Source organism: Podarcis gaigeae, assembly GCF_964106915.1.
Source record: "Podarcis gaigeae genome assembly, chromosome: 13".
Taxonomy (NCBI): domain Eukaryota; kingdom Metazoa; phylum Chordata; class Lepidosauria; order Squamata; family Lacertidae; genus Podarcis; species Podarcis gaigeae.
In genome coordinates this window covers 56,716,769-56,744,098 of record NC_139689.1, presented here as the reverse complement: position 1 = coordinate 56,744,098, position 27,330 = coordinate 56,716,769, and positions in this window count along the sequence as shown.

Here is a 27,330-nt window from a genome sequence, read left to right as displayed (position 1 = left end):
TTCGTCTTCTTTCTACGCATATGGAAGCGAAAAGACGGTTTTGTGTTATTTTGGACTCATTACACATACTTTGCGATTTCTGCGTTAATGAGCATTAACACCACGGAACACGATCTGAAATAAGCCAAATCCAAAATTCTTCTTTCTATGTAGCTGGAACGCAAAACAACCTGTTTGGGAAGGTACACTTCGCTTTGCTATTTGTGGGTGGAAAGAACATGGAAAGAACAATCCAAACTTTTACGTCTGCTTTCTATTGACATGGAACCAAAACAGCTATGCTTGATTACGGCTGTTAAGAAACATTTCACTCTGAGATTTTTGGGTGTTGTGCATTCTAATCCCCAAAACACCAATTTGCAACAAAACCAGTCAGAGCTTTATTGTCTTTCTTTTTAAGTGGATGGAAGGGAAAACACCTTTTTGCTTTGGTTGGTGGTGATTCTGGTGCACACCCATAAAACACCATGCGAATTGAAATAAGCCTAATCAATGCTTATTCGTCTTCTTTCTACGCATATGGAAGCGAAAAGACGGTTTTGTGTTATTTGGGACTCATTACACATACTTTGCGATTTCTGGGTTAATGAGCATTAACACCACGGAACACGATCTGAAATAAGCCAAATCCAAAATTCTTCTTTCTATGTAGCTGGAACGCAAAACAACCTGTTTGGGGAGGTTTAGGCTCAGTACACTTCGCTTTGCTATTTGTGGGTGGAAAGAACATTCCAAACTTTTTCGTCTGCTTTCTATTGACATGGGACCAAAACACCTATGCTTGATTACGGCTGTTAAGAAACATTTCACTCTGAGATTTTTGGGTGTTGTGCATTCTAATCCCCAAAACGCCAATTTGCAACAAAACCAGTCAGAGCTTTATTGTTTTCTTTTTAAGTGGATGGAACCCAAAACACCTTTTTGCTTTGGTTGGAGGTGATTCTGGTGCACCCATAAAACACCATGCGAATTGAAATAAGCCCTATCAATGCTTATTCGTCTTCTTTCTACGCATATGGAAGCGAAAAGACGGTTTTGTGTTATTTGGGACTCATTACACATACTTTGCGATTTCTGGGTTAATGAGCATTAACACCACGGAACACGATCTGAAATAAGCGAAATCCAAAATTCTTCTTTCTATGTAGCTGGAACGCAAAACAACCTGTTTGGTGAGGTTTAGGCTCAGTACACTTCCCTTTGCTATATGTGGGTGGAAAGAACAGTCCAAACTTTTTCGTCTGCTTTCTATTGACATGGAACCAAAACACCTATGCTTGATTACGGCTGTTAAGAAACATTTCACTCTGAGATTTTTGGGTGTTGTGCATTCTAATCCCCAAAACACCAATTTGCAACAAAACTAGTCAGAGCTTTATTTTCTTTCTTTTTAAGTGGATGGAACCCAAAACACCTTTTTGCTTTGGTTGGAGGTGATTCTGGTGCACACCCATAAAACACCATGCGAATTGAAATAAGCCCTAGCAATGCTTATTCGTCTTCTTTCTACGCATATGGAAGCGAAAAGACGGTTTTGTGTTATTTGGGACTCATTACACATACTTTGCGATTTCTGGGTTAATGAGCATTAACACCACGGAACACGATCTGAAATAAGCCAAATCCAAAATTCTTCTTTCTATGTAGCTGGAACGCAAAACAACCTGTTTGGGGAGGTTTAGGCTCAGTACACTTCGCTTTGCTATTTGTGGGTGGAAAGAACATTCCAAACTTTTTCGTCTGCTTTCTATTGACATGGGACCAAAACACCTATGCTTGATTACGGCTGTTAAGAAACATTTCACTCTGAGATTTTTGGGTGTTGTGCATTCTAATCCCCAAAACGCCAATTTGCAACAAAACCAGTCAGAGCTTTATTGTCTTTCTTTTTAAGTGGATGGAACCCAAAAGACCTTTTTGCTTTGGTTGGAGGTGATTCTGGTGCACACCCATAAAACACCATGCGAATTGAAATAAGCCTAATCAATGCTTATTCGTCTTCTTCCTACGCATATGGAAGCGAAAAGACGGTTTTGTGTTATTTGGGACTCATTACACATACTTTGCGATTTCTGGGTTAATGAGCATTAACACCACGGAACACGATCTGAAATAAGCCAAATCCAAAATTCTTCTTTCTATGTAGCTGGAACGCAAAACAACCTGTTTGGGGAAGTTTTGGCTCAGTACACTTCGCTTTGCTATATGTGGGTGGAAAGAACAATCCAAACCTTTTCGTCTGCTTTCTATTGACATGGAACCAAAACACCTATGCTTGATTACGGCTGTTAAGAAACATTTCACTCTGAGATTTTTGGGTGTTGTGCATTCTAATCCCCAAAACACCAATTTGCAACAAAACTAGTCAGAGCTTTATTTTCTTTCTTTTTAAGTGGATGGAACCCAAAACACCTTTTTGCTTTGGTTGGAGGTGATTCTGGTGCACACCCATAAAACACCATGCGAATTGAAATAAGCCCTAGCAATGCTTATTCGTCTTCTTTCTACGCATATGGAAGCGAAAAGACGGTTTTGTGTTATTTGGGACTCATTACACATACTTTGCGATTTCTGGGTTAATGAGCATTAACACCACGGAACACGATCTGAAATAAGCCAAATCCAAAATTCTTCTTTCTATGTAGCTGGAACGCAAAACAACCTGTTTGGGGAGGTTTAGGCTCAGTACACTTCGCTTTGCTATTTGTGGGTGGAAAGAACATTCCAAACTTTTTCGTCTGCTTTCTATTGACATGGGACCAAAACACCTATGCTTGATTACGGCTGTTAAGAAACATTTCACTCTGAGATTTTTGGGTGTTGTGCATTCTAATCCCCAAAACGCCAATTTGCAACAAAACCAGTCAGAGCTTTATTGTCTTTCTTTTTAAGTGGATGGAACCCAAAAGACCTTTTTGCTTTGGTTGGAGGTGATTCTGGTGCACACCCATAAAACACCATGCGAATTGAAATAAGCCTAATCAATGCTTATTCGTCTTCTTCCTACGCATATGGAAGCGAAAAGACGGTTTTGTGTTATTTGGGACTCATTACACATACTTTGCGATTTCTGGGTTAATGAGCATTAACACCACGGAACACGATCTGAAATAAGCCAAATCCAAAATTCTTCTTTCTATGTAGCTGGAACGCAAAACAACCTGTTTGGGGAAGTTTTGGCTCAGTACACTTCGCTTTGCTATATGTGGGTGGAAAGAACAATCCAAACCTTTTCGTCTGCTTTCTATTGACATGGAACCAAAACACCTATGCTTGATTACGGCTGTTAAGAAACATTTCACTCTGAGATTTTTGGGTGTTGTGCATTCTAATCCCCAAAACACCAATTTGCAACAAAACCAGTCAGAGCTTTATCGTCTTTCTTTTTAAGTGGATGGAACCCAAAACACCTTTTTGCTTTGGTTGGAGGTGATTCTGGTGCACACCCATAAAACACCATGCGAATTGAAATAAGCCCTATCAATGCTTATTCGTCTTCTTTCTACGCATATGGAAGCGAAAAGACGGTTTTGTGTTATTTTGGACTCATTACACATACTTTGCGATTTCTGCGTTAATGAGCATTAACACCACGGAACACGATCTGAAATAAGCCAAATCCAAAATTCTTCTTTCTATGTAGCTGGAACGCAAAACAACCTGTTTGGGAAGGTACACTTCGCTTTGCTATTTGTGGGTGGAAAGAACATGGAAAGAACAATCCAAACTTTTACGTCTGCTTTCTATTGACATGGAACCAAAACAGCTATGCTTGATTACGGCTGTTAAGAAACATTTCACTCTGAGATTTTTGGGTGTTGTGCATTCTAATCCCCAAAACACCAATTTGCAACAAAACCAGTCAGAGCTTTATTGTCTTTCTTTTTAAGTGGATGGAACCCAAAACACCTTTTTGCTTTGGTTGGAGGTGATTCTGGTGCACACCCATAAAACACCATGCGAATTGAAATAAGCCCTATCAATGCTTATTCGTCTTCTTCCTACGCATATGGAAGCGAAAAGACGGTTTTGTGTTATTTGGGACTCATTACACATACTTTGCGATTTCTGGGTTAATGAGCATTAACACCACGGAACACGATCTGAAATAAGCCAAATCCAAAATTCTTCTTTCTATGTAGCTGGAACGCAAAACAACCTGTTTGGGAAGGTACACTTCGCTTTGCTATTTGTGGGTGGAAAGAACATGGAAAGAACAATCCAAACTTTTACGTCTGCTTTCTATTGACATGGAACCAAAACAGCTATGCTTGATTACGGCTGTTAAGAAACATTTCACTCTGAGATTTTTGGGTGTTGTGCATTCTAATCCCCAAAACACCAATTTGCAACAAAACCAGTCAGAGCTTTATTGTCTTTCTTTTTAAGTGGATGGAACCCAAAACACCTTTTTGCTTTGGTTGGAGGTGATTCTGGTGCACACCCATAAAACACCATGCGAATTGAAATAAGCCCTATCAATGCTTATTCGTCTTCTTTCTACGCATATGGAAGCGAAAAGACGGTTTTGTGTTATTTGGGACTCATTACACATACTTTGCGATTTCTGGGTTAATGAGCATTAACACCACGGAACACGATCTGAAATAAGCGAAATCCAAAATTCTTCTTTCTATGTAGCTGGAACGCAAAACAACCTGTTTGGGGAGGTTTAGGCTCAGTACACTTCGCTTTGCTATATGTGGGTGGAAAGAACAATCCAAACCTTTTCGTCTGCTTTCTATTGACATGGAACCAAAACACCTATGCTTGATTACGGCTGTTAAGAAACATTTCACTCTGAGATTTTTGGGTGTTGTGCATTCTAATCCCCAAAACACCAATTTGCAACAAAACCAGTCAGAGCTTTATCGTCTTTCTTTTTAAGTGGATGGAACCCAAAAAACCTTTTTGCTTTGGTTGGAGGTGATTCTGGTGCACACCCATAAAACACCATGCGAATTGAAATAAGCCCTATCAATGCTTATTCGTCTTCTTTCTACGCATATGGAAGCGAAAAGACGGTTTTGTGTTATTTGGGACTCATTACACATACTTTGCGATTTCTGGGTTAATGAGCATTAACACCACGGAACACGATCTGAAATAAGCCAAATCCAAAATTCTTCTTTCTATGTAGCTGGAACGCAAAACAACCTGTTTGGGAAGGTACACTTCGCTTTGCTATTTGTGGGTGGAAAGAACATGGAAAGAACAATCCAAACTTTTTCGTCTGCTTTCTATTGACATGGAACCAAAACACCTATGCTTGATTACGGCTGTTAAGAAACATTTCACTCTATTTTTGGGTGAATGTGCATTCTAACCCCAAAAACACCAATTTGCAACAAAACCAATCAGAGCTTTATCGTCTTTCTTTTTAAGTGGATGGAACCCAAAACACCTTTTTGCTTTGGTTGGAGGTGATTCTGGTGCACACCCATAAAACACCATGCGAATTGAAATAAGCCCTATCAATGCTTATTCGTCTTCTTTCTACGCATATGGAAGCGAAAAGACGGTTTTGTGTTATTTGGGACTCATTACACATACTTTGCGATTTCTGCGTTAATGAGCATTAACACCACGGAACACGATCTGAAATAAGCGAAATCCAAAATTCTTCTTTCTATGTAGCTGGAACGCAAAACAACCTGTTTGGGGAGGTTTAGGCTCAGTACACTTCGCTTTGCTATATGTGGGTGGAAAGAACAATCCAAACCTTTTCGTCTGCTTTCTATTGACATGGAACCAAAACACCTATGCTTGATTACGGCTGTTAAGAAACATTTCACTCTGAGATTTTTGGGTGTTGTGCATTCTAATCCCCAAAACACCAATTTGCAACAAAACCAGTCAGAGCTTTATCGTCTTTCTTTTTAAGTGGATGGAACCCAAAAAACCTTTTTGCTTTGGTTGGAGGTGATTCTGGTGCACACCCATAAAACACCATGCGAATTGAAATAAGCCCTATCAATGCTTATTCGTCTTCTTTCTACGCATATGGAAGCGAAAAGACGGTTTTGTGTTATTTGGGACTCATTACACATACTTTGCGATTTCTGGGTTAATGAGCATTAACACCACGGAACACGATCTGAAATAAGCCAAATCCAAAATTCTTCTTTCTATGTAGCTGGAACGCAAAACAACCTGTTTGGGAAGGTACACTTCGCTTTGCTATTTGTGGGTGGAAAGAACATGGAAAGAACAATCCAAACTTTTTCGTCTGCTTTCTATTGACATGGAACCAAAACACCTATGCTTGATTACGGCTGTTAAGAAACATTTCACTCTATTTTTGGGTGAATGTGCATTCTAACCCCAAAAACACCAATTTGCAACAAAACCAATCAGAGCTTTATCGTCTTTCTTTTTAAGTGGATGGAACCCAAAACACCTTTTTGCTTTGGTTGGAGGTGATTCTGGTGCACACCCATAAAACACCATGCGAATTGAAATAAGCCCTATCAATGCTTATTCGTCTTCTTTCTACGCATATGGAAGCGAAAAGACGGTTTTGTGTTATTTGGGACTCATTACACATACTTTGCGATTTCTGCGTTAATGAGCATTAACACCACGGAACACGATCTGAAATAAGCGAAATCCAAAATTCTTCTTTCTATGTAGCTGGAACGCAAAACAACCTGTTTGGGGAGGTTTAGGCTCAGTACACTTCGCTTTGCTATATGTGGGTGGAAAGAACAGTCCAAACTTTTTCGTCTGCTTTCTATTGACATGGAACCAAAACACCTATGCTTGATTACGGCTGTTAAGAAACATTTCACTCTGAGATTTTTGGGTGTTGTGCATTCTAATCCCCAAAACACCAATTTGCAACAAAACCAGTCAGAGCTTTATTGTCTTTCTTTTTAAGTGGATGGAACCGAAAACACCTTTTTGCTTTGGTTGGTGGTGATTCTGGTGCACACCCATAAAACACCATGCGAATTGAAATAAGCCTAATCAATGCTTATTCGTCTTCTTTCTACGCATATGGAAGCGAAAAGACGGTTTTGTGTTATTTGGGACTCATTACACATACTTTGCGATTTCTGGGTTAATGAGCATTAACACCACGGAACACGATCTGAAATAAGCCAAATCCAAAATTCTTCTTTCTATGTAGCTGGAACGCAAAACAACCTGTTTGGGGAGGTTTAGGCTCAGTACACTTCGCTTTGCTATTTGTGGGTGGAAAGAACATTCCAAACTTTTTCGTCTGCTTTCTATTGACATGGGACCAAAACACCTATGCTTGATTACGGCTGTTAAGAAACATTTCACTCTGAGATTTTTGGGTGTTGTGCATTCTAATCCCCAAAACGCCAATTTGCAACAAAACCAGTCAGAGCTTTATTGTTTTCTTTTTAAGTGGATGGAACCCAAAACACCTTTTTGCTTTGGTTGGAGGTGATTCTGGTGCACCCATAAAACACCATGCGAATTGAAATAAGCCCTATCAATGCTTATTCGTCTTCTTTCTACGCATATGGAAGCGAAAAGACGGTTTTGTGTTATTTGGGACTCATTACACATACTTTGCGATTTCTGGGTTAATGAGCATTAACACCACGGAACACGATCTGAAATAAGCGAAATCCAAAATTCTTCTTTCTATGTAGCTGGAACGCAAAACAACCTGTTTGGTGAGGTTTAGGCTCAGTACACTTCGCTTTGCTATATGTGGGTGGAAAGAACAGTCCAAACTTTTTCGTCTGCTTTCTATTGACATGGAACCAAAACACCTATGCTTGATTACGGCTGTTAAGAAACATTTCACTCTGAGATTTTTGGGTGTTGTGCATTCTAATCCCCAAAACACCAATTTGCAACAAAACCAGTCAGAGCTTTATTGTCTTTCTTTTTAAGTGGATGGAACCCAAAAGACCTTTTTGCTTTGGTTGGAGGTGATTCTGGTGCACACCCATAAAACACCATGCGAATTGAAATAAGCCTAATCAATGCTTATTCGTCTTCTTCCTACGCATATGGAAGCGAAAAGACGGTTTTGTGTTATTTGGGACTCATTACACATACTTTGCGATTTCTGGGTTAATGAGCATTAACACCACGGAACACGATCTGAAATAAGCCAAATCCAAAATTCTTCTTTCTATGTAGCTGGAACGCAAAACAACCTGTTTGGGGAGGTTTAGGCTCAGTACACTTCGCTTTGCTATATGTGGGTGGAAAGAACAATCCAAACCTTTTCGTCTGCTTTCTATTGACATGGAACCAAAACACCTATGCTTGATTACGGCTGTTAAGAAACATTTCACTCTGAGATTTTTGGGTGTTGTGCATTCTAATCCCCAAAACACCAATTTGCAACAAAACCAGTCAGAGCTTTATCGTCTTTCTTTTTAAGTGGATGGAACCCAAAAAACCTTTTTGCTTTGGTTGGAGGTGATTCTGGTGCACACCCATAAAACACCATGCGAATTGAAATAAGCCCTATCAATGCTTATTCGTCTTCTTTCTACGCATATGGAAGCGAAAAGACGGTTTTGTGTTATTTGGGACTCATTACACATACTTTGCGATTTCTGCGTTAATGAGCATTAACACCACGGAACACGATCTGAAATAAGCGAAATCCAAAATTCTTCTTTCTATGTAGCTGGAACGCAAAACAACCTGTTTGGGGAGGTTTAGGCTCAGTACACTTCGCTTTGCTATATGTGGGTGGAAAGAACAGTCCAAACTTTTTCGTCTGCTTTCTATTGACATGGAACCAAAACACCTATGCTTGATTACGGCTGTTAAGAAACATTTCACTCTGAGATTTTTGGGTGTTGTGCATTCTAATCCCCAAAACACCAATTTGCAACAAAACCAGTCAGAGCTTTATTGTCTTTCTTTTTAAGTGGATGGAACCGAAAACACCTTTTTGCTTTGGTTGGTGGTGATTCTGGTGCACACCCATAAAACACCATGCGAATTGAAATAAGCCTAATCAATGCTTATTCGTCTTCTTTCTACGCATATGGAAGCGAAAAGACGGTTTTGTGTTATTTGGGACTCATTACACATACTTTGCGATTTCTGGGTTAATGAGCATTAACACCACGGAACACGATCTGAAATAAGCCAAATCCAAAATTCTTCTTTCTATGTAGCTGGAACGCAAAACAACCTGTTTGGGGAGGTTTAGGCTCAGTACACTTCGCTTTGCTATTTGTGGGTGGAAAGAACATTCCAAACTTTTTCGTCTGCTTTCTATTGACATGGGACCAAAACACCTATGCTTGATTACGGCTGTTAAGAAACATTTCACTCTGAGATTTTTGGGTGTTGTGCATTCTAATCCCCAAAACGCCAATTTGCAACAAAACCAGTCAGAGCTTTATTGTTTTCTTTTTAAGTGGATGGAACCCAAAACACCTTTTTGCTTTGGTTGGAGGTGATTCTGGTGCACCCATAAAACACCATGCGAATTGAAATAAGCCCTATCAATGCTTATTCGTCTTCTTTCTACGCATATGGAAGCGAAAAGACGGTTTTGTGTTATTTGGGACTCATTACACATACTTTGCGATTTCTGGGTTAATGAGCATTAACACCACGGAACACGATCTGAAATAAGCGAAATCCAAAATTCTTCTTTCTATGTAGCTGGAACGCAAAACAACCTGTTTGGTGAGGTTTAGGCTCAGTACACTTCGCTTTGCTATATGTGGGTGGAAAGAACAGTCCAAACTTTTTCGTCTGCTTTCTATTGACATGGAACCAAAACACCTATGCTTGATTACGGCTGTTAAGAAACATTTCACTCTGAGATTTTTGGGTGTTGTGCATTCTAATCCCCAAAACACCAATTTGCAACAAAACCAGTCAGAGCTTTATTGTCTTTCTTTTTAAGTGGATGGAACCCAAAAGACCTTTTTGCTTTGGTTGGAGGTGATTCTGGTGCACACCCATAAAACACCATGCGAATTGAAATAAGCCTAATCAATGCTTATTCGTCTTCTTCCTACGCATATGGAAGCGAAAAGACGGTTTTGTGTTATTTGGGACTCATTACACATACTTTGCGATTTCTGGGTTAATGAGCATTAACACCACGGAACACGATCTGAAATAAGCCAAATCCAAAATTCTTCTTTCTATGTAGCTGGAACGCAAAACAACCTGTTTGGGGAGGTTTAGGCTCAGTACACTTCGCTTTGCTATATGTGGGTGGAAAGAACAATCCAAACCTTTTCGTCTGCTTTCTATTGACATGGAACCAAAACACCTATGCTTGATTACGGCTGTTAAGAAACATTTCACTCTGAGATTTTTGGGTGTTGTGCATTCTAATCCCCAAAACACCAATTTGCAACAAAACCAGTCAGAGCTTTATCGTCTTTCTTTTTAAGTGGATGGAACCCAAAAAACCTTTTTGCTTTGGTTGGAGGTGATTCTGGTGCACACCCATAAAACACCATGCGAATTGAAATAAGCCCTATCAATGCTTATTCGTCTTCTTTCTACGCATATGGAAGCGAAAAGACGGTTTTGTGTTATTTTGGACTCATTACACATACTTTGCGATTTCTGCGTTAATGAGCATTAACACCACGGAACACGATCTGAAATAAGCCAAATCCAAAATTCTTCTTTCTATGTAGCTGGAACGCAAAACAACCTGTTTGGGAAGGTACACTTCGCTTTGCTATTTGTGGGTGGAAAGAACATGGAAAGAACAATCCAAACTTTTACGTCTGCTTTCTATTGACATGGAACCAAAACAGCTATGCTTGATTACGGCTGTTAAGAAACATTTCACTCTGAGATTTTTGGGTGTTGTGCATTCTAATCCCCAAAACACCAATTTGCAACAAAACCAGTCAGAGCTTTATTGTCTTTCTTTTTAAGTGGATGGAACCCAAAACACCTTTTTGCTTTGGTTGGAGGTGATTCTGGTGCACACCCATAAAACACCATGCGAATTGAAATAAGCCCTATCAATGCTTATTCGTCTTCTTTCTACGCATATGGAAGCGAAAAGACGGTTTTGTGTTATTTGGGACTCATTACACATACTTTGCGATTTCTGGGTTAATGAGCATTAACACCACGGAACACGATCTGAAATAAGCGAAATCCAAAATTCTTCTTTCTATGTAGCTGGAACGCAAAACAACCTGTTTGGGGAGGTTTAGGCTCAGTACACTTCGCTTTGCTATATGTGGGTGGAAAGAACAATCCAAACCTTTTCGTCTGCTTTCTATTGACATGGAACCAAAACACCTATGCTTGATTACGGCTGTTAAGAAACATTTCACTCTGAGATTTTTGGGTGTTGTGCATTCTAATCCCCAAAACACCAATTTGCAACAAAACCAGTCAGAGCTTTATCGTCTTTCTTTTTAAGTGGATGGAACCCAAAAAACCTTTTTGCTTTGGTTGGAGGTGATTCTGGTGCACACCCATAAAACACCATGCGAATTGAAATAAGCCCTATCAATGCTTATTCGTCTTCTTTCTACGCATATGGAAGCGAAAAGACGGTTTTGTGTTATTTGGGACTCATTACACATACTTTGCGATTTCTGGGTTAATGAGCATTAACACCACGGAACACGATCTGAAATAAGCCAAATCCAAAATTCTTCTTTCTATGTAGCTGGAACGCAAAACAACCTGTTTGGGAAGGTACACTTCGCTTTGCTATTTGTGGGTGGAAAGAACATGGAAAGAACAATCCAAACTTTTTCGTCTGCTTTCTATTGACATGGAACCAAAACACCTATGCTTGATTACGGCTGTTAAGAAACATTTCACTCTGAGATTTTTGGGTGAATGTGCATTCTAACCCCAAAAACACCAATTTGCAACAAAACCAATCAGAGCTTTATCGTCTTTCTTTTTAAGTGGATGGAACCCAAAACACCTTTTTGCTTTGGTTGGAGGTGATTCTGGTGCACACCCATAAAACACCATGCGAATTGAAATAAGCCCTATCAATGCTTATTCGTCTTCTTTCTACGCATATGGAAGCGAAAAGACGGTTTTGTGTTATTTGGGACTCATTACACATACTTTGCGATTTCTGCGTTAATGAGCATTAACACCACGGAACACGATCTGAAATAAGCGAAATCCAAAATTCTTCTTTCTATGTAGCTGGAACGCAAAACAACCTGTTTGGGGAGGTTTAGGCTCAGTACACTTCGCTGTGCTATATGTGGGTGGAAAGAACAATCCAAACCTTTTCGTCTGCTTTCTATTGACATGGAACCAAAACACCTATGCTTGATTACGGCTGTTAAGAAACATTTCACTCTGAGATTTTTGGGTGTTGTGCATTCTAATCCCCAAAACACCAATTTGCAACAAAACCAGTCAGAGCTTTATCGTCTTTCTTTTTAAGTGGATGGAACCCAAAAAACCTTTTTGCTTTGGTTGGAGGTGATTCTGGTGCACACCCATAAAACACCATGCGAATTGAAATAAGCCCTATCAATGCTTATTCGTCTTCTTTCTACGCATATGGAAGCGAAAAGACGGTTTTGTGTTATTTGGGACTCATTACACATACTTTGCGATTTCTGGGTTAATGAGCATTAACACCACGGAACACGATCTGAAATAAGCCAAATCCAAAATTCTTCTTTCTATGTAGCTGGAACGCAAAACAACCTGTTTGGGAAGGTACACTTCCTCGCTTTGCTATTTGTGGGTGGAAAGAACATGGAAAGAACAATCCAAACTTTTTCGTCTGCTTTCTATTGACATGGAACCAAAACACCTATGCTTGATTACGGCTGTTAAGAAACATTTCACTCTATTTTTGGGTGAATGTGCATTCTAACCCCAAAAACACCAATTTGCAACAAAACCAATCAGAGCTTTATCGTCTTTCTTTTTAAGTGGATGGAACCCAAAACACCTTTTTGCTTTGGTTGGAGGTGATTCTGGTGCACACCCATAAAACACCATGCGAATTGAAATAAGCCCTATCAATGCTTATTCGTCTTCTTTCTACGCATATGGAAGCGAAAAGACGGTTTTGTGTTATTTTGGACTCATTACACATACTTTGCGATTTCTGCGTTAATGAGCATTAACACCACGGAACACGATCTGAAATAAGCGAAATCCAAAATTCTTCTTTCTATGTAGCTGGAACGCAAAACAACCTGTTTGGGGAGGTTTAGGCTCAGTACACTTCGCTTTGCTATATGTGGGTGGAAAGAACAGTCCAAACTTTTTCGTCTGCTTTCTATTGACATGGAACCAAAACACCTATGCTTGATTACGGCTGTTAAGAAACATTTCACTCTGAGATTTTTGGGTGTTGTGCATTCTAATCCCCAAAACACCAATTTGCAACAAAACCAGTCAGAGCTTTATTGTCTTTCTTTTTAAGTGGATGGAACCCAAAAGACCTTTTTGCTTTGGTTGGTGGTGATTCTGGTGCACACCCATAAAACACCATGCGAATTGAAATAAGCCTAATCAATGCTTATTCGTCTTCTTTCTACGCATATGGAAGCGAAAAGACGGTTTTGTGTTATTTGGGACTCATTACACATACTTTGCGATTTCTGGGTTAATGAGCATTAACACCACGGAACACGATCTGAAATAAGCCAAATCCAAAATTCTTCTTTCTATGTAGCTGGAACGCAAAACAACCTGTTTGGGGAGGTTTAGGCTCAGTACACTTCGCTTTGCTATTTGTGGGTGGAAAGAACATTCCAAACTTTTTCGTCTGCTTTCTATTGACATGGGACCAAAACACCTATGCTTGATTACGGCTGTTAAGAAACATTTCACTCTGAGATTTTTGGGTGTTGTGCATTCTAATCCCCAAAACGCCAATTTGCAACAAAACCAGTCAGAGCTTTATTGTTTTCTTTTTAAGTGGATGGAACCCAAAACACCTTTTTGCTTTGGTTGGAGGTGATTCTGGTGCACCCATAAAACACCATGCGAATTGAAATAAGCCCTATCAATGCTTATTCGTCTTCTTTCTACGCATATGGAAGCGAAAAGACGGTTTTGTGTTATTTGGGACTCATTACACATACTTTGCGATTTCTGGGTTAATGAGCATTAACACCACGGAACACGATCTGAAATAAGCGAAATCCAAAATTCTTCTTTCTATGTAGCTGGAACGCAAAACAACCTGTTTGGTGAGGTTTAGGCTCAGTACACTTCGCTTTGCTATATGTGGGTGGAAAGAACAGTCCAAACTTTTTCGTCTGCTTTCTATTGACATGGAACCAAAACACCTATGCTTGATTACGGCTGTTAAGAAACATTTCACTCTGAGATTTTTGGGTGTTGTGCATTCTAATCCCCAAAACACCAATTTGCAACAAAACTAGTCAGAGCTTTATTTTCTTTCTTTTTAAGTGGATGGAACCCAAAACACCTTTTTGCTTTGGTTGGAGGTGATTCTGGTGCACACCCATAAAACACCATGCGAATTGAAATAAGCCCTAGCAATGCTTATTCGTCTTCTTTCTACGCATATGGAAGCGAAAAGACGGTTTTGTGTTATTTGGGACTCATTACACATACTTTGCGATTTCTGGGTTAATGAGCATTAACACCACGGAACACGATCTGAAATAAGCCAAATCCAAAATTCTTCTTTCTATGTAGCTGGAACGCAAAACAACCTGTTTGGGGAGGTTTAGGCTCAGTACACTTCGCTTTGCTATTTGTGGGTGGAAAGAACATTCCAAACTTTTTCGTCTGCTTTCTATTGACATGGGACCAAAACACCTATGCTTGATTACGGCTGTTAAGAAACATTTCACTCTGAGATTTTTGGGTGTTGTGCATTCTAATCCCCAAAACGCCAATTTGCAACAAAACCAGTCAGAGCTTTATTGTCTTTCTTTTTAAGTGGATGGAACCCAAAAGACCTTTTTGCTTTGGTTGGAGGTGATTCTGGTGCACACCCATAAAACACCATGCGAATTGAAATAAGCCTAATCAATGCTTATTCGTCTTCTTCCTACGCATATGGAAGCGAAAAGACGGTTTTGTGTTATTTGGGACTCATTACACATACTTTGCGATTTCTGGGTTAATGAGCATTAACACCACGGAACACGATCTGAAATAAGCCAAATCCAAAATTCTTCTTTCTATGTAGCTGGAACGCAAAACAACCTGTTTGGGGAGGTTTAGGCTCAGTACACTTCGCTTTGCTATTTGTGGGTGGAAAGAACATTCCAAACTTTTTCGTCTGCTTTCTATTGACATGGGACCAAAACACCTATGCTTGATTACGGCTGTTAGGAAACATTTCACTCTGAGATTTTTGGGTGTTGTGCATTCTAATCCCCAAAAGGCCAATTTGCAACAAAACCAGTCAGAGCTTTATTGTCTTTCTTTTTAAGTGGATGGAACCCAAAACACCTTTTTGCTTTGGTTGGAGGTGATTCTGGTGCACACCCATAAAACACCATGCGAATTGAAATAAGCCCTATCAATGCTTATTCGTCTTCTTTCTACGCATATGGAAGCGAAAAGACGGTTTTGTGTTATTTGGGACTCATTACACATACTTTGCTATTTCTGGGTTAATGAGCATTAACACCACGGAACACGATCTGAAATAAGCCAAATCCAAAATTCTTCTTTCTATGTAGCTGGAACGCAAAACAACCTGTTTGGGGAGGTTTAGGCTCAGTACACTTCGCTTTGCTATTTGTGGGTGGAAAGAACATTCCAAACTTTTTCGTCTGCTTTCTATTGACATGGAACCAAAACACCTATGCTTGATTACGGCTGTTAAGAAACATTTCACTCTGAGATTTTTGGGTGTTGTGCATTCTAATCCCCAAAACACCAATTTGCAACAAAACCAGTCAGAGCTTTATTGTCTTTCTTTTTAAGTGGATGGAACCGAAAACACCTTTTTGCTTTGGTTGGTGGTGATTCTGGTGCACACCCATAAAACACCATGCGAATTGAAATAAGCCTAATCAATGCTTATTCGTCTTCTTTCTACGCATATGGAAGCGAAAAGACGGTTTTGTGTTATTTGGGACTCATTACACATACTTTGCGATTTCTGGGTTAATGAGCATTAACACCACGGAACACGATCTGAAATAAGCCAAATCCAAAATTCTTCTTTCTATGTAGCTGGAACGCAAAACAACCTGTTTGGGGAGGTTTAGGCTCAGTACACTTCGCTTTGCTATATGTGGGTGGAAAGAACAGTCCAAACTTTTTCGTCTGCTTTCTATTGACATGGAACCAAAACACCTATGCTTGATTACGGCTGTTAAGAAACATTTCACTCTGAGATTTTTGGGTGTTGTGCATTCTAACCCCAAAAACACCAATTTGCAACAAAACCAGTCAGAGCTTTATTGTCTTTCTTTTTAAGTGGATGGAACCCAAAAGACCTTGTTGCTTTGGTTGGAGGTGATTCTGGTGCACACCCATAAAACACCATGCGAATTGAAATAAGCCCTATCAATGCTTATTCGTCTTCTTTCTACGCATATGGAAGCGAAAAGACGGTTTTGTGTTATTTGGGACTCATTACACATACTTTGCGATTTCTGGGTTAATGAGCATTAACACGATCTGAAATAAGCCAAATCCAAAATTCTTCTTTCTATGTAGCTGGAACGCAAAACAACCTGTTTGGGGAGGTTTAGGCTCAGTACACTTCGCTTTGCTATTTGTGGGTGGAAAGAACATGGAAAGAACAATCCAAACTTTTTCGTCTGCTTTCTATTGACATGGAACCAAAACACCTATGCTTGATTACGGCTGTTAAGAAACATTTCACTCTGAGATTTTTGGGTGTTGTGCATTCTAATCCCCAAAACACCAATTTGCAACAAAACCAGTCAGAGCTTTATCGTCTTTCTTTTTAAGTGGATGGAACCCAAAACACCTTTTTGCTTTGGTTGGAGGCGATTCTGGTGCACACCCATAAAACACCATGCGAATTGAAATAAGCCCTATCAATGCTTATACGTCTTCTTTCTACGCATATGGAAACGAAAAGACGGTTTTGTGTTATTTGGGACTCATTACACATACTTTGCGATTTCTGGGTTAATGAGCATTAACACCACGGAACACGATCTGAAATAAGCCAAATCCAAAATTCTTCTTTCTATGTAGCTGGAACGCAAAACAACCTGTTTGGGGAGGTTTAGGCTCAGTACACTTCGCTTTGCTATTTGTGGGTGGAAAGAACAGTCCAAACTTTTTCGTCTGCTTTCTATTGACATGGAACCAAAACACCTATGCTTGATTACGGCTGTTAAGAAACATTTCACTCTGAGATTTTTGGGTGTTGTGCATTCTAATCCCCAAAACACCAATTTGCAACAAAACCAGTCAGAGCTTTATTGTCTTTCTTTTTAAGTGGATGGAACCGAAAACACCTTTTTGCTTTGGTTGGTGGTGATTCTGGTGCACACCCATAAAACACCATGCGAATTGAAATAAGCCTAATCAATGCTTATTCGTCTTCTTTCTACGCATATGGAAGCGAAAAGACGGTTTTGTGTTATTTGGGACTCATTACACATACTTTGTGATTTCTGGGTTAATGAGCATTAACACCACGGAACACGATCTGAAATAAGCCAAATCCAAAATTCTTCTTTCTATGTAGCTGGAACGCAAAACAACCTGTTTGGGGAGGTTTAGGCTCAGTACACTTCGCTTTGCTATTTGTGGGTGGAAAGAACATTCCAAACTTTTTCGTCTGCTTTCTATTGACATGGGACCAAAACACCTATGCTTGATTACGGCTGTTAAGAAACATTTCACTCTGAGATTTTTGGGTGTTGTGCATTCTAATCCCCAAAACGCCAATTTGCAACAAAACCAGTCAGAGCTTTATTGTTTTCTTTTTAAGTGGATGGAACCCAAAACACCTTTTTGCTTTGGTTGGAGGTGATTCTGGTGCACCCATAAAACACCATGCGAATTGAAATAAGCCCTATCAATGCTTATTCGTCTTCTTTCTACGCATATGGAAGCGAAAAGACGGTTTTGTGTTATTTGGGACTCATTACACATACTTTGCGATTTCTGGGTTAATGAGCATTAACACCACGGAACACGATCTGAAATAAGCGAAATCCAAAATTCTTCTTTCTATGTAGCTGGAACGCAAAACAACCTGTTTGGTGAGGTTTAGGCTCAGTACACTTCGCTTTGCTATATGTGGGTGGAAAGAACAGTCCAAACTTTTTCGTCTGCTTTCTATTGACATGGAACCAAAACACCTATGCTTGATTACGGCTGTTAAGAAACATTTCACTCTGAGATTTTTGGGTGTTGTGCATTCTAATCCCCAAAACACCAATTTGCAACAAAACTAGTCAGAGCTTTATTTTCTTTCTTTTTAAGTGGATGGAACCCAAAACACCTTTTTGCTTTGGTTGGAGGTGATTCTGGTGCACACCCATAAAACACCATGCGAATTGAAATAAGCCCTAGCAATGCTTATTCGTCTTCTTTCTACGCATATGGAAGCGAAAAGACGGTTTTGTGTTATTTGGGACTCATTACACATACTTTGCGATTTCTGGGTTAATGAGCATTAACACCACGGAACACGATCTGAAATAAGCCAAATCCAAAATTCTTCTTTCTATGTAGCTGGAACGCAAAACAACCTGTTTGGGGAGGTTTAGGCTCAGTACACTTCGCTTTGCTATTTGTGGGTGGAAAGAACATTCCAAACTTTTTCGTCTGCTTTCTATTGACATGGGACCAAAACACCTATGCTTGATTACGGCTGTTAAGAAACATTTCACTCTGAGATTTTTGGGTGTTGTGCATTCTAATCCCCAAAAGGCCAATTTGCAACAAAACCAGTCAGAGCTTTATTGTCTTTCTTTTTAAGTGGATGGAACCCAAAACACCTTTTTGCTTTGGTTGGAGGTGATTCTGGTGCACACCCATAAAACACCATGCGAATTGAAATAAGCCCTATCAATGCTTATTCGTCTTCTTTCTACGCATATGGAAGCGAAAAGACGGTTTTGTGTTATTTGGGACTCATTACACATACTTTGCTATTTCTGGGTTAATGAGCATTAACACCACGGAACACGATCTGAAATAAGCCAAATCCAAAATTCTTCTTTCTATGTAGCTGGAACGCAAAACAACCTGTTTGGGGAGGTTTAGGCTCAGTACACTTCGCTTTGCTATTTGTGGGTGGAAAGAACATTCCAAACTTTTTCGTCTGCTTTCTATTGACATGGGACCAAAACACCTATGCTTGATTACGGCTGTTAAGAAACATTTCACTCTGAGATTTTTGGGTGTTGTGCATTCTAATCCCCAAAAGGCCAATTTGCAACAAAACCAGTCAGAGCTTTATTGTCTTTCTTTTTAAGTGGATGGAACCCAAAACACCTTTTTGCTTTGGTTGGAGGTGATTCTGGTGCACACCCATAAAACACCATGCGAATTGAAATAAGCCCTATCAATGCTTATTCGTCTTCTTTCTACGCATATGGAAGCGAAAAGACGGTTTTGTGTTATTTGGGACTCATTACACATACTTTGCTATTTCTGGGTTAATGAGCATTAACACCACGGAACACGATCTGAAATAAGCCAAATCCAAAATTCTTCTTTCTATGTAGCTGGAACGCAAAACAACCTGTTTGGGGAGGTTTAGGCTCAGTACACTTCGCTTTGCTATTTGTGGGTGGAAAGAACTTTCCAAACTTTTTCGTCTGCTTTCTATTGACATGGGACCAAAACACCTATGCTTGATTACGGCTGTTAAGAAACATTTCACTCTGAGATTTTTGGGTGTTGTGCATTCTAATCCCCAAAACACCAATTTGCAACAAAACCAGTCAGAGCTTTATTGTCTTTCTTTTTAAGTGGATGGAACCCAAAACACCTTTTTGCTTTGGTTGGAGGTGATCCTGGTGCACACCCATAAAACACCATGTGAATTGAAATAAGCCTAATCAATGCTTAATCGTCTTCTTTCTACGCATATGGAAGCGAAAAGACGGTTTTGTGTTATTTGGGACTCATTACACATACTTTGCGATTTCTGGGTTAATGAGCATTAACACCACGGAACACGATCTGAAATAAGCCAAATCCAAAATTCTTCTTTCTATGTAGCTGGAACGCAAAACAACCTGTTTGGGGAGGTTTAGGCTCAGTACACTTCGCTTTGCTATATGTGGGTGGAAAGAACAGTCCAAACTTTTTCGTCTGCTTTCTATTGACATGGAACCAAAACACCTATGCTTGATTACGGCTGTTAAGAAACATTTCACTCTGAGATTTTTGGGTGTTGTGCATTCTAACCCCAAAAACACCAATTTGCAACAAAACCAGTCAGAGCTTTATTGTCTTTCTTTTTAAGTGGATGGAACCCAAAAGACCTTGTTGCTTTGGTTGGAGGTGATTCTGGTTGTCAGGGGTTCAGAAGGAGAGACACAGGAGGGGGAGCAAATGGAGAGTGAGGAGGAGGAGTACGAGGGGGGCGCAGGCAGTGACAGTGGCCAGAGTTATTCCACAAGCCTCTCTAGCGAATCGGAGGACTCACAGAAGGGAGCGCCGGTGGCCAGAGCAAGGGAGATTCCAAGGGAGAAACCTCAAGAGGGAGGGGCCAGCGGGGAGTCTCTGAACAGCAGCTGGAGATCAGGGCCAGCGTCTCCACCAGAGCGCAGTGGGGAGGGGGAGTCCCAGGAGTCGGGACCAGTGTCCTCACCACCAGAGGGAGGAGAGGAGTCAGGTTTGGCAACACCCACATCAGGAAGCGGGGAAACGGTCAGAAGGAAAGTCACCGGCTGGGCGCGCGCGCCAAGTTCAAATGTACAGGAGCGCGGCACAGCGGGGAGCCCGGGAAGGGAGCCAGGTCCTAAAGCCCGCCGGAGGGAGGGGCAAGACTCAGGAGGCTCCGCGTCAGAGGAGTCCAGGAAGGAGGGAACCCCAGAGGGCAGAAGGACCCAACGCAGGAAAGAGCAGCGCAAGAGGTGGAGCCAGGCTAGAATCTTAAACTGGTGTGGGTGGAGCAGTGAGTCAGAGGGGACTTAGCCGGTCTAGCGTTAAGACGTGGGCCTGCGCGCCCAGAGCTTGGAAATGGAAACTAAACTTCAATAAAGACTTTTGTATATAATATCCACTGGGCGTTGGTCCTCTGTGAGCTGGGACCTAGCGGCAGTCCTGACAGTAAGTCCCCTCTCCATTTTCACCAATTTTGCAACCTCGTGGAGTGCGGGAAAGCAGCGAGGGGTGAAGATTGGTGCTTCGCGAGCTCACGAAAAACAGGGAAATGACTACCGAAGAGAGGATAGCGAGTTTGCAAAACGCAGTGACGCAGTTGACTGCAGAAATTGCGGCTTCCAGAAAGAAAGAACAGGAAGCAGCTGCTGCCTGCCAGGATCTGCGAACCAGGTTAGAAGTGCTAAGTACACAGAAGCTACCAGCCACCAGACCAGAAGGGATTGGGCTGGGAAACAGAGGAGGGAGCCTGGTATCTCACTTCAATGGGGACCTGCAGGAGTATCCTAACTTCAGAGCAGATGTGATTTATACATTGCAGCTGCTTGACAAAGACTTTAAAAATGAGGGAGAGAAAGTGGGATTTATTATTTCGCATTTGCGGGGGGAGGCAAAATCGTGGCTGCGCAATCTATGGAGAGACAAGGATCCAGCCCTCCAAAATGCGGCTGCCTTCATTAAAGTGATGGATGCGTGTTTTTTATCTGAGATTGATGTGGATATCGCTAGGAGGGAGATTCACGGACTAAGACAAGGTAAAGCCACTGTGAGGCAATATCATGCACGTTTTTTCGGATTGGTGAATGTACTAGCCTGGGAGAAAGAATCGCCTGCCGTCAGAGACCTGTTCTGGGAGGGGTTGAGCGGAGCTGTGAAAGATGAGATCGCAAGGGGGGGAAGACCCCAAACCACCAAGGAAGTGGTGGAACGGGCACTCTCCATTGGGGTTCGGTTGGAAGGACGCCCTTGGGGCAGGGAGGAAGGGCATTTGGGACGCACGCCAGCGAAAGGACTGCCTCCCTTCCCCAAGGAGGCGGCGCGCGCTCGATCCATGCCTCCGCTGGGAGGGGGAGAGGAGCCGATGGAGATAGGTGGTGCTAAGGCTCACTCCACAGTCGGAGCCCTAACTCCGGGAGCAGTCAAGATGAAGCCTCCTAGAGGAACCAGGAAGTGCTACATCTGCGACAGTGCTCAGCATATGGCAAAAGAGTGTCCCCAGCGGTTTCACAAGCATACTGCAGCCGCAGCGACAGTAACAGACGCAATTCAGCAGAGGGAGTCGCAGCAGGAAAACTCCACTGTCTGGCTGGAGATGGCATCTCTGGGGACCAGCCAGACAAGTCAGTGAAGCAATCCCCAGGGATCTTACAGCCCACCGACCCCCTCCCACCCAAACCAGTAGTGCAGCTCACCGCATCCCTTCAGCTCCCCAATGGGCTACTGGTGGAAATTCCCATCACCGTAGACTCGGGGAGCAATGCAGATTTTATAGACATGCAGTTCCTCCAGCAACATGGCATAGCCCTTCTGCCAGCGGCGGTACCTCTGAAAGTCGTCACAGTGGACGGCAGGGAGCTACTGGGAGGGCAAGTGCTACAGCAGACGCCGCCAATGGTGATGCGCATTGGAAACCACCGTGAGGTCATCAGCTTCAACGTCACCCGCCTGTCAGACACGCCCATAGTGTTGGGAATGAGTTGGCTGGATAGGCACAGCCCGGCATTAGCTTGGTACCAGCGGCAACTGACCTTCGGCTCCTCTTACTGCGCAGAACACTGCATCCTGGCGGACTTGGAAGATGAGGGGCACGAGGATGGACCACAGCTGAACTTGGGCATGTTGCAAGCGGTGCCTAACAAATACAAGGAGTTTTTGGAGGTCTTCTGCGAGAAAGAGGCGGATAAGCTGCCACCCCACAGACCCTACGACTGCAAGATCGACCTCCTGCCCGGGGCGACGCTCCCGACGGGGAAACTGTACTCCATGTCTGAGGATGAATTGCAAGAGCTCAGGGAGTTCATAGATCACAACCTGAAGCGGGGATTCATCCGGGAGTCCAAGGCGGCAGGAGGCAGTCCCGTGTTCTTTGTAAAGAAGCGGGACACGCCCCAAAAGAGGCTGGTCGTTGATTTCCGCTTCTTGAACCTCAAGACCAAGCCCTCAGCATTCCCTATGCCCAAGATCGATGACCTGCTGGCGACGGTGAGGAAGGGTCGCATCTTTACCAAGTTGGATCTGCGCGGAGCGTACAATCTCATTCGCGTACGGGAAGGCGACGAGTGGAAAACAACCATGTTTACGCCGCTGGGCACTTATGAATACAGAGTTATGCCTTTTGGATTAAAAAATGGTTCCCACTGCTTTCAAGCCTTCATGCATCATGTCTTGGCGGGTCTCCTCTACAAGAAGTGCGTCTGCTTCCTGGATGACATCCTAATCTTCTCGGAATCGCCGGAGGCTCACGAGAGAGATGTTAGGGAAGTTCTGCAGAGGCTGCGGGAGCACAGGCTGTACGCCAAGCTGGAGAAGTGCCAGTTCGACAAGACGGAGGTGGATTTCTTGGGCTACAAACTGTCCGACGAGGGACTGGCTATGGACGGTGCCAAGGTACGTGCAGTACTGGATTGGAAGAGCCCACGCAATAGGAAGGAAGTACAGAGGTTTGTCGGTTTTGCCAACTTTTATCGCAAGTTCATCAAGGGTTTCGCCATGCAGACAGCGGCCATCACCGACACCCTCAGTTCCAAGAAGAAGAGGTTCATCTGGACGGAGCAGGCAGAGCAGTCCTTTCAGAAGCTCAAGCAGCTCTTCGCTTCCGAAGAGAACCTACTGCACGTAAATCCCAGCAGGCCCATGAGAGTGGAGACGGACGCCTCAGACAGGGCCGTGGGAGCCGTTCTGTTGCAGCAAGACCACCAGGGGGACTGGAGGCCGTGCGCTTTCTACTCCAGAAAACTCAGCAAAGCGGAGCAGAACTACACCATTTGGGACAGGGAGTTGCTGGCCATACATGCAGCCTTCAAGGCGTGGCGGCACTTCCTCGTCGGAGCCAAGCACACGGTGCAGGTCCGCACAGACCATAAGAACTTGGAGTACTGGCGCACGGCGAGGTTCCTGAACCAGCGACACATCCGCTGGGCGGAGTTCTTTGCAGATTTCGACTTCAGAATTGAGTACATCCCAGGAAACAGCAACGTCTTGGCGGACGCGCTGTCCAGAAAACCGCAGTATCTGGAGGCAGAGGCACCGGCGGCGGCCAAGCACATTTTCACACCACAGGCGTGGGCATGCGCGTCAGCCACGGTGGACCTGGACGCGGTGCGCCGCGCGCTGCGAACAGACTCGTTCGCCCGAGCCAAGATGGAGGAGGTGTGCAGTGGCAAGGCGAGGGGCGACGAATTCCAAGTGCGAGACGGCCTGCTCCTACGCAAGGGAGTCCTCTACGTACCAGGAGACAGCCTCCGCGCGAAGGTCCTGCAACAGCTGCACGACGCGCCCAGCGCGGGGCACTTCGGCAAGGAGAAGACGGTGGACTTAGTAGCCAGAGACTTTTGGTGGCCTAAGATGCGGGGGGATGTCGCGGACTATGTCAATAGGTGCGACACCTGCCAAAGGGCTAAGCCTGTGCACCAGCCGCCGGCGGGCCTGTTGGAACCGCTACAGACACCGTTCGTACCGTGGGAGAGGGTAGCCCTGGACTTTGTCACAGATCTACCCAGCTCAAGGGGCAAGACGGCAGTGCTCGTGGTAGTGGACCTGTTCACCAAGATGGCCCACTTCATTCCGTGCGCGAAGGTGACCACGGCCGAGCAGACCGCTAAGATGTTCATAGACCACGTGTTCAAGGTGCACGGCCTACCACGGTCTATTTTGTCCGACCGGGGGCGCCAGTTCATCTCCAACTTCTGGCAAAAGCTGATGGGATTCCTGAACGTCAAGGTCAGCCTGGCGTCGGCGAGACACCCGCAAACTAACGGGCAGGCGGAAAGGGTCAACGCCATCATGCAGCAGTACCTGAGATGCTACGCGAACCAGCAGCCATCGACCTGGGTGGACTATCTACCGTTGGCCGAGTTTGCCTACAACAACACGAAGCACGGGTCCACGGGGGTGACCCCATTTTTTGCCAACTACGGGAGGCATCCCAGAACCTTCCCGGGTCTGGACACAGTGCGGGAGGGGGAGCCACAGGGAGCAGAGGAAGTGGCAGCGGAGTTGCAGGAGATCCACGAGCAGCTCAGGAGGCAGTTAGAGTTGGCAAAACAGGCTTACAAAGTGCAGGCAGATCGACACAGGAGGGTTGGGGAGGACATCCAGGTGGGAGACTGGGTCTGGTTGGCAGCACAAGCAGTTCCAGCCAGATCGTTAGCCAAGAAGAAACTAGGGCACAAGCAGCTAGGGCCTTACCAAGTAGAGGCGCAGATCAACCCAGTGGCCTTCCGGTTGACACTCCCGGAGGGTTCCAGAATGCACCCGGTCTTTCATAGATCAGTGCTCACGCCCTACAGAGAGCCCCACAGGTTTCAAGCACCGGGGAAGGCGCCAGACCCGCTCAGAGAAGCGCCCAAAAGAGGGGGGTCGCCGAAAGGGGAGCCACTTAATGAAGCCACTGAGATTTTAGACTCAAGGTGGGGGGAGGACGGGATTGAATATCTTCTCGCCACGGAGGACACCCCGGCCAGCGCCAACAGGTGGGTGCCGGATTACGCAGTGGAAGAGCAGTTGCTCAAGGAAGAATTCCACACACTTTTCCCGCACAAGCCTATGCCGGCGGGCTTTTTCGAGGATTGTTTGTTCACACCCACACTCTCGGCCAGCACTTTCCGGGGTTTCTCGTCAGCTGAGGACTCGGCTCCGGGAGGCAGCTCTCCGGAGGGATCACTTTCAGGTTTTGGCACGGGGGGATCTTATTGGTGGGAGGACCAACCCGAGGTGGGCTGGCGCAGAGACATGCCGAAGGGGCCCTGGGAGGTGGACCCCCATCAAACAACAGGGGGAGGAGGGCTCTTGGGTGATTTGGGGTCGAGCGCAGATTTCGAGCACACCGCGCAGGAGATGGAAGCGGAGGAGGTCGTCGTCGACGAGCCCATGGGGGACTTCCCGGACTTATCTCGATGGTTGCAAGCCTCAGGGGACGAGCTGTATCCTGGACTCACCCCTACAACAATGGAGCACCCGGAACCCGCACCGGAAGAGGGGGAGGGGGGAAGGGGGGGCTTCGAGGGGGGGATGGATGTCAGGGGTTCAGAAGGAGAGACACAGGAGGGGGAGCAAATGGAGAGTGAGGAGGAGGAGTACGAGGGGGGCGCAGGCAGTGACAGTGGCCAGAGTTATTCCACAAGCCTCTCTAGCGAATCGGAGGACTCACAGAAGGGAGCGCCGGTGGCCAGAGCAAGGGAGATTCCAAGGGAGAAACCTCAAGAGGGAGGGGCCAGCGGGGAGTCTCTGAACAGCAGCTGGAGATCAGGGCCAGCGTCTCCACCAGAGCGCAGTGGGGAGGGGGAGTCCCAGGAGTCGGGACCAGTGTCCTCACCACCAGAGGGAGGAGAGGAGTCAGGTTTGGCAACACCCACATCAGGAAGCGGGGAAACGGTCAGAAGGAAAGTCACCGGCTGGGCGCGCGCGCCAAGTTCAAATGTACAGGAGCGCGGCACAGCGGGGAGCCCGGGAAGGGAGCCAGGTCCTAAAGCCCGCCGGAGGGAGGGGCAAGACTCAGGAGGCTCCGCGTCAGAGGAGTCCAGGAAGGAGGGAACCCCAGAGGGCAGAAGGACCCAACGCAGGAAAGAGCAGCGCAAGAGGTGGAGCCAGGCTAGAATCTTAAACTGGTGTGGGTGGAGCAGTGAGTCAGAGGGGACTTAGCCGGTCTAGCGTTAAGACGTGGGCCTGCGCACCCAGAGCTTGGAAATGGAAACTAAACTTCAATAAAGACTTTTGTATATAATATCCACTGGGCGTTGGTCCTCTGTGAGCTGGGACCTAGCGGCAGTCCTGACAACGGTTTTGTGTTATTTTGGACTCATTACACATACTTTGCGATTTCTGCGTTAATGAGCATTAACACCACGGAACACGATCTGAAATAAGCGAAATCCAAAATTCTTCTTAATATGTAGCTGGAACGCAAAACAACCTGTTTGGTGAGGTTTAGGCTCAGTACACTTCGCTTTGCTATATGTGGGTGGAAAGAACAATCCAAACCTTTTCGTCTGCTTTCTATTGACATGGAACCAAAACACCTATGCTTGATTACGGCTGTTAAGAAACATTTCACTCTGAGATTTTTGGGTGTTGTGCATTCTAATCCCCAAAACACCAATTTGCAACAAAACCAGTCAGAGCTTTATT